Genomic DNA, 8,811 nt, shown 5'->3' with positions numbered 1-8,811 from the left:
CATTTCTCCTCCTGTCTTCAACTCACCCTACTTACACTTTCTACCATTCTTCTTTAACAAACCTTCTCCCTTTTCTCAACCATTTTTAACTGTCTCAATCTCACCCTCTTCCTCCCTCTCTCTCTTAGACCTCCTCTGCCTCTCTTTTTCCCCTCCATTCCTCCTCCGTATTCCAAGTATACGTCTCCTTATGATAACACTGCACTTCTCCTGACATACATCTTGTTCTTTCCTTCTCAAGGGACGCCATTTAACCGGCTGTCACAATCTCCGTACATTCAGCACGAACCTCTCGGGATGTAACGCTCAACAGTGCATCCCACTTGTAAAGCAGCCCCTGACCGTCTCTTCCCATCCCCCTTGTAAAGCAGCCCCTGACCGTCTCTTCCCTTGTAAAGCAGCCCCTGACCGTCTCTTCCCATCCCACTTGTAAAGCAGCCCCTGACCGTCTCTTCCCATCCCACTTGTAAAGCAGCCCCTGACCGTCTCTTCCCATCCCCCTTGTAAAGCAGCCCCTGACCGTCTCTTCCCATCCCCCTTGTAAAGCAGCCCCTGACCGTCTCTTCCCTTGTAAAGCAGCCCCTGACCGTCTCTTCCCTTGTAAAGCAGCCCCTGACCGTCTCTTCCCATCTCCCTTGTAAAGCAGCCCCTGACCGTCTCTTCCCATCTCCCTTGTAAAGCAGCCCCTGACCGTCTCTTCCCATCCCCCTTGTAAAGCAGCCCCTGACCGTCTCTTCCCACCCCCCTTGTAAAGCAGCCCCTGACCGTCTCTTCCCATCCCCCTTGTAAAGCAGCCCCTGACCGTCTCTTCCCTTGTAAAGCAGCCCCTGACCGTCTCTTCCCATCCCCCTTGTAAAGCAGCCCCTGACCGTCTCTTCCCTTGTAAAGCAGCCCCTGACCGTCTCTTCCCATCCCCCTTGTAAAGCAGCCCCTGACCGTCTCTTCCCATCCCCCTTGTAAAGCAGCCCCTGACCGTCTCTTCCCACCCCCCTTGTAAAGCAGCCCCTGACCGTCTCTTCCCATCCCCCTTGTAAAGCAGCCCCTGACCGTCTCTTCCCACCCCCCTTGTAAAGCAGCCCCTGACCGTCTCTTCCCACCCCCCTTGTAAAGCAGCCCCTGACGTCTCTTCCCATCTCCCTTGTAAAGCAGCCCCTGACCGTCTCTTCCCATCCCCCTTGTAAAGCAGCCCCTGACCGTCTCTTCCCATCCCACTTGTAAAGCAGCCCCTGACCGTCTCTTCCCATCCCCCTTGTAAAGCAGCCCCTGACCGTCTCTTCCCATCCTCTTTGTAAAGCAGCCCCTGACCGTCTCTTCCCATCCCCCTTGTAAAGCAGCCCCTGACCGTCTCTTCCCTTGTAAAGCAGCCCCTGACCGTCTCTTCCCATCCCACTTGTAAAGCAGCCCCTGACCGTCTCTTCCCATCCCCCTTGTAAAGCAGCCCCTGACCGTCTCTTCCCTTGTAAAGCAGCCCCTGACCGTCTCTTCCCATCCCCCTTGTAAAGCAGCCCCTGACCGTCTCTTCCCTTGTAAAGCAGCCCCTGACCGTCTCTTCCCTTGTAAAGCAGCCCCTGACCGTCTCTTCCCATCCCACTTGTAAAGCAGCCCCTGACCGTCTCTTCCCATCCCCCTTGTAAAGCAGCCCCTGACCGTCTCTTCCCATCCCCCTTGTAAAGCAGCCCCTGACCGTCTCTTCCCTTGTAAAGCAGCCCCTGACCGTCTCTTCCCTTGTAAAGCAGCCCCTGACCGTCTCTTCCCATCCCCCTTGTAAAGCAGCCCCTGACCGTCTCTTCCCATCTCCCTTGTAAAGCAGCCCCTGACCGTCTCTTCCCATCTCCCTTGTAAAGCAGCCCCTGACCGTCTCTTCCCATCCCACTTGTAAAGCAGCCCCTGACCGTCTCTTCCCATCCCCCTTGTAAAGCAGCCCCTGACCGTCTCTTCCCATCCCCCTTGTAAAGCAGCCCCTGACCGTCTCTTCCCTTGTAAAGCAGCCCCTGACCGTCTCTTCCCTTGTAAAGCAGCCCCTGACCGTCTCTTCCCATCCCCCTTGTAAAGCAGCCCCTGACCGTCTCTTCCCATCTCCCTTGTAAAGCAGCCCCTGACCGTCTCTTCCCATCTCCCTTGTAAAGCAGCCCCTGACCGTCTCTTCCCATCCCCCTTGTAAAGCAGCCCCTGACCGTCTCTTCCCATCCCCCTTGTAAAGCAGCCCCTGACCGTCTCTTCCCATCCCACTTGTAAAGCAGCCCCTGACCGTCTCTTCCCATCCCACTTGTAAAGCAGCCCCTGACCGTCTCTTCCCATCTCCCTTGTAAAGCAGCCCCTGACCGTCTCTTCCCATCCCCCTTGTAAAGCAGCCCCTGACCGTCTCTTCCCACCCCCCTTGTAAAGCAGCCCCTGACGTCTCTTCCCATCTCCCTTGTAAAGCAGCCCCTGACCGTCTCTTCCCATCCCCCTTGTAAAGCAGCCCCTGACCGTCTCTTCCCATCCCACTTGTAAAGCAGCCCCTGACCGTCTCTTCCCATCCCCCTTGTAAAGCAGCCCCTGACCGTCTCTTCCCATCCTCTTTGTAAAGCAGCCCCTGACCGTCTCTTCCCATCCCCCTTGTAAAGCAGCCCCTGACCGTCTCTTCCCTTGTAAAGCAGCCCCTGACCGTCTCTTCCCATCCCACTTGTAAAGCAGCCCCTGACCGTCTCTTCCCATCCCCCTTGTAAAGCAGCCCCTGACCGTCTCTTCCCTTGTAAAGCAGCCCCTGACCGTCTCTTCCCATCCCCCTTGTAAAGCAGCCCCTGACCGTCTCTTCCCTTGTAAAGCAGCCCCTGACCGTCTCTTCCCTTGTAAAGCAGCCCCTGACCGTCTCTTCCCATCCCACTTGTAAAGCAGCCCCTGACCGTCTCTTCCCATCCCCCTTGTAAAGCAGCCCCTGACCGTCTCTTCCCATCCCCCTTGTAAAGCAGCCCCTGACCGTCTCTTCCCTTGTAAAGCAGCCCCTGACCGTCTCTTCCCTTGTAAAGCAGCCCCTGACCGTCTCTTCCCATCCCCCTTGTAAAGCAGCCCCTGACCGTCTCTTCCCATCTCCCTTGTAAAGCAGCCCCTGACCGTCTCTTCCCATCTCCCTTGTAAAGCAGCCCCTGACCGTCTCTTCCCATCCCACTTGTAAAGCAGCCCCTGACCGTCTCTTCCCATCCCCCTTGTAAAGCAGCCCCTGACCGTCTCTTCCCATCCCCCTTGTAAAGCAGCCCCTGACCGTCTCTTCCCTTGTAAAGCAGCCCCTGACCGTCTCTTCCCTTGTAAAGCAGCCCCTGACCGTCTCTTCCCATCCCCCTTGTAAAGCAGCCCCTGACCGTCTCTTCCCATCTCCCTTGTAAAGCAGCCCCTGACCGTCTCTTCCCATCTCCCTTGTAAAGCAGCCCCTGACCGTCTCTTCCCATCCCCCTTGTAAAGCAGCCCCTGACCGTCTCTTCCCATCCCCCTTGTAAAGCAGCCCCTGACCGTCTCTTCCCATCCCACTTGTAAAGCAGCCCCTGACCGTCTCTTCCCATCCCACTTGTAAAGCAGCCCCTGACCGTCTCTTCCCATCTCCCTTGTAAAGCAGCCCCTGACCGTCTCTTCCCATCCCACTTGTAAAGCAGCCCCTGACCGTCTCTTCCCATCCCCCTTGTAAAGCAGCCCCTGACCGTCTCTTCCCTTGTAAAGCAGCCCCTGACCGTCTCTTCCCATCTCCCTTGTAAAGCAGCCCCTGACCGTCTCTTCCCTTGTAAAGCAGCCCCTGACCGTCTCTTCCTTGCGTTTCGTCGATTGCATTTGAATCTACCAAGAAGAGCGCGCATGAGGGCACGAGCATTCCGGAAAACTCAGTGGAATTTCAGTGGGTCGAAACTAAGATAATATGTCGGATACCGCCATCTAGTGGACATAGTTATACTTTGATTTCATAAAACAGTTCCATATGCAAAAGTCCAAATCAAATGCGATTTGTCACAAGCATCGAACGAATATAACGGGTGTAGACTTAACCGTGACATGCTTGCTTACGAGTTCTTTCCAACGATGCAGAGTAAAATATATATATATATATTTTTAAAAAAATAGTAACACAAGAGGAATACAAGAATGGAGCTTTATACAGGGAGTACCAGATCAATACCAGGACCAGATCAATATACAGAGGTACGAGGTATTGGAGGTAGATATGTACATGAAGGCAGGGTAAAGTGACTAGGCATCAGGATAGATAATAATAAGGTATTTGAGGTAGATATGTACATGAAGGCAGGGTAAAGTGACTAGGCATCAGGATAGATAATAATAAGGTATTTGAGGTAGATATGTACATGAAGGCAGGGTAAAGTGACTCGGCATCAGGATAGATAATAATAAGGTATTTGAGGTAGATATGTACATGAAGGCAGGGTAAAGTGACTAGGCATCAGGATAGATAATAATAAGGTATTTGAGGTAGATATGTACATGAAGGCAGGGTAAAGTGACTAGGCATCAGGATAGATAATAATAAGGTATTTGAGGTAGATATGTACATGAAGGCAGGGTAAAGTGACTAGGCATCAGGATAGATAATAATAAGGTATTTGGGGTAGATATGTACATGAAGGCAGGGTAAAGTGACTAGGCATCAGGATAGATAATAATAAGGTATTTGAGGTAGATATGTACATGAAGGCAGGGTAAAGTGACTAGGCATCAGGTTAGATAATAATAAGGTATTTGAGGTACATATGTACATGAAGGCAGGGTAAAGTGACTAGGCATCAGGATAGATAATAATACGAGTAAAATAAAGAACATGATGAGTGTAAAAGTGTGTTGGTTTTTGTGTTGGTTATCAATATACAGTTTATCAGTACAGTACAGTAGAGTATAGTGTAGTATAGTATAGTACTGTAAGGTACAGTAAAGTATAGTTCAGTACAGTATAGTACAGTACAGTACAGTACAGTATAGTATAGTATAGTATAGTACAGTAAAGTATAGTTCAGTACAGTATAGTATAGTATAGTATAGTATAGTATAGTACAGTACAGTACAGTACAGTAGAGTATAGTGTAGTATAGTATAGTACTGTAAGGTACAGTACAGTGCAGTACAGTACAGTACAGTAGAGTAGAGTATAATATAGTATAGTTCAGTACAGTATAGTATAGTACAGTATAGTACAGTACAGTACAGTACAGTACAGTATAGTATAGTACAGTACAGTATAGTATAGTACAGTACAGTACAGTACAGTATAGCACAGTACAGTATAGTACAGTACAGTACAGTACAGTACAGTATAGTACAGTACAGTACAGTACAGTACAGTACAGTACAGTACAGTACAGTACAGTATAGTACAGTACAGTACAGTACAGTACAGTACAGTATAGTATAGTATAGTATAGTATAGTACAGTACAGTACAGTACAGTACAGTACAGTACAGTACAGTACAGTACAGTACAGTACAGTATAGTACAGTACAGTACAGTATAGTATAGTACAGTACAGTACAGTACAGTACAGTACAGTATAGTATAGCATAGCATAGTATAGTATAGTATAGTATAGTATAGTATAGTACAGTACAGTACAGTACAGTATAGTATAGTATAGTTCAGTATAGTTCAGTATAGTACAGTACATTATAGTACAGTACAGTATAGTATAGTATAGTATAGTACAGTATAGTATAGTATAGTTCAGTACAGTTTAGTGCAGTACATTATAGTCGTCTATGTTTGGCCAAAATATACGTCTAGGTTTGTGCTCTTGGAGGGTGGGAGCCACTTGCAGGCTATGCATGTCAATACCTACAGGGGCTATGCATGTCAATACCTACAGGGGCTATGCATGTCAATACCTACAGGGGCTATGCATGTCAATACCTACAGGGGCTATGCATGTCAATACCCTACAGGGGCTATGCATGTCAATACCTACAGGGGCTATGCATGTCAATACCCTACAGGGGCTATGCATGTCAATACCTACAGGGGCTATGCATGTCAATACCTACAGGGGCTATGCATGTCAATACCTACAGGGGCTATGCATGTCAATACCTACAGGGGCTATGCATGTCAATACCTACAGGGGCTATGCATGTCAATACCTACAGGGGCTATGCATGTCTACAGGGGCTATGCATGTCAATACCCTACAGGGGCTATGCATGTCAATACCCTACAGGGGCTATGCATGTCTACAGGGGCTATGCATGTCAATACCCTACAGGGGCTATGCATGTCTACAGGGGCTATGCATGTCTACAGGGGCTATGCATGTCAATACCTACAGGGGCTATGCATGTCAATACCTACAGGGGCTATGCATGTCAATACCTACAGGGGCTATGCATGTCTACAGGGGCTATGCATGTCAATACCCTACAGGGGCTATGCATGTCAATACCCTACAGGGGCTATGCATGTCAATACCCTACAGGGGCTATGCATGTCAATACCCTACAGGGGCTATGCATGTCAATACCTACAGGGGCTATGCATGTCAATACCTACAGGGGCTATGCATGTCAATACCCTACAGGGGCTATGCATGTCAATACCCTACAGGGGCTATGCATGTCAATACCCTACAGGGGCTATGCATGTCAATACCCTACAGGGGCTATGCATGTCAATACCTACAGGGGCTATGCATGTCAATACCCTACAGGGGCTATGCATGTCAATACCCTACAGGGGCTATGCATGTCAATACCTACAGGGGCTATGCATGTCAATACCCTACAGGGGCTATGCATGTCAATACCCTACAGGGGCTATGCATGTCTACAGGGGCTATGCATGTCAATACCCTACAGGGGCTATGCATGTCAATACCTACAGGGGCTATGCATGTCAATACCTACAGGGGCTATGCATGTCAATACCTACAGGGGCTATGCATGTCTACAGGGGCTATGCATGTCAATACCCTACAGGGGCTATGCATGTCAATACCTACAGGGGCTATGCATGTCAATACCTACAGGGGCTATGCATGTCAATACCTACAGGGGCTATGCATGTCAATACCCTACAGGGGCTATGCATGTCAATACCTACAGGGGCTATGCATGTCAATACCTACAGGGGCTATGCATGTCAATACCTACAGGGGCTATGCATGTCTACAGGGGCTATGCATGTCAATACCCTACAGGGGCTATGCATGTCAATACCTACAGGGGCTATGCATGTCAATACCTACAGGGGCTATGCATGTCAATACCTACAGGGGCTATGCATGTCAATACCTACAGGGGCTATGCATGTCAATACCTACAGGGGCTATGCATGTCAATACCCTACAGGGGCTATGCATGTCAATACCTACAGGGGCTATGCATGTCAATACCTACAGGGGCTATGCATGTCAATACCTACAGGGGCTATGCATGTCTACAGGGGCTATGCATGTCAATACCTACAGGGGCTATGCATGTCAATACCCTACAGGGGCTATGCATGTCAATACCTACAGGGGCTATGCATGTCAATACCTACAGGGGCTATGCATGTCAATACCCTACAGGGGCTATGCATGTCTACAGGGGCTATGCATGTCAATACCCTACAGGGGCTATGCATGTCAATACCTACAGGGGCTATGCATGTCAATACCCTACAGGGGCTATGCATGTCTACAGGGGCTATGCATGTCAATACCTACAGGGGCTATGCATGTCAATACCCTACAGGGGCTATGCATGTCAATACCTACATGGGCTATGCATGTCAATACCTACAGGGGCTATGCATGTCTACAGGGGCTATGCATGTCTACAGGGGCTATGCATGTCAATACCTACAGGGGCTATGCATGTCAATACCCTACAGGGGCTATGCATGTCAATACCTACAGGGGCTATGCATGTCAATACCTACAGGGGCTATGCATGTCAATACCTACAGGGGCTATGCATGTCAATACCCTACAGGGGCTATGCATGTCAATACCTACAGGGGCTATGCATGTCAATACCTACAGGGGCTATGCATGTCAATACCTACAGGGGCTATGCATGTCAATACCCTACATGGGGCTATGCATGTCAATACCTACAGGGGCTATGCATGTCAATACCTACAGGGGCTATGCATGTCAATACCTACAGGGGCTATGCATGTCAATACCTACAGGGGCTATGCATGTCTACAGGGGCTATGCATGTCAATACCCTACAGGGGCTATGCATGTCAATACCCTACAGGGGCTATGCATGTCAATACCTACAGGGGCTATGCATGTCTACAGGGGCTATGCATGTCAATACCTACAGGGGCTATGCATGTCTACAGGGGCTATGCATGTCTACAGGGGCTATGCATGTCAATACCTACATGGGCTATGCATGTCTACAGGGGCTATGCATGTCTACAGGGGCTATGCATGTCTACAGGGGCTATGCATGTCAATACCTACAGGGGCTATGCATGTCTACAGGGGCTATGCATGTCAATACCCTACAGGGGCTATGCATGTCAATACCCTACAGGGGCTATGCATGTCAATACCTACAGGGGCTATGCATGTCAATACCTACAGGGGCTATGCATGTCAATACCCTACAGGGGCTATGCATGTCTACAGGGGCTATGCATGTCAATACCTACAGGGGCTATGCATGTCAATACCTACAGGGGCTATGCATGTCAATACCTACAGGGGCTATGCATGTCAATACCTACAGGGGCTATGCATGTCAATACCCTACATGTAGTCCTCTGTAGCTCAGCGTGGCGCTTGCAACGCCAGGATAGTGGGTTCGATTCTTGCGACCGCCCGAATGTATGCACGCATGACTGTAAGTTGC

Source organism: Coregonus lavaretus, assembly GCF_964263955.1.
Source record: "Coregonus lavaretus genome assembly, contig: HAP1_SCAFFOLD_728, whole genome shotgun sequence".
NCBI classification, from domain to species: Eukaryota; Metazoa; Chordata; class Actinopteri; order Salmoniformes; family Salmonidae; genus Coregonus; species Coregonus lavaretus.
Note: the sequence above shows the minus strand (reverse complement) of the source record.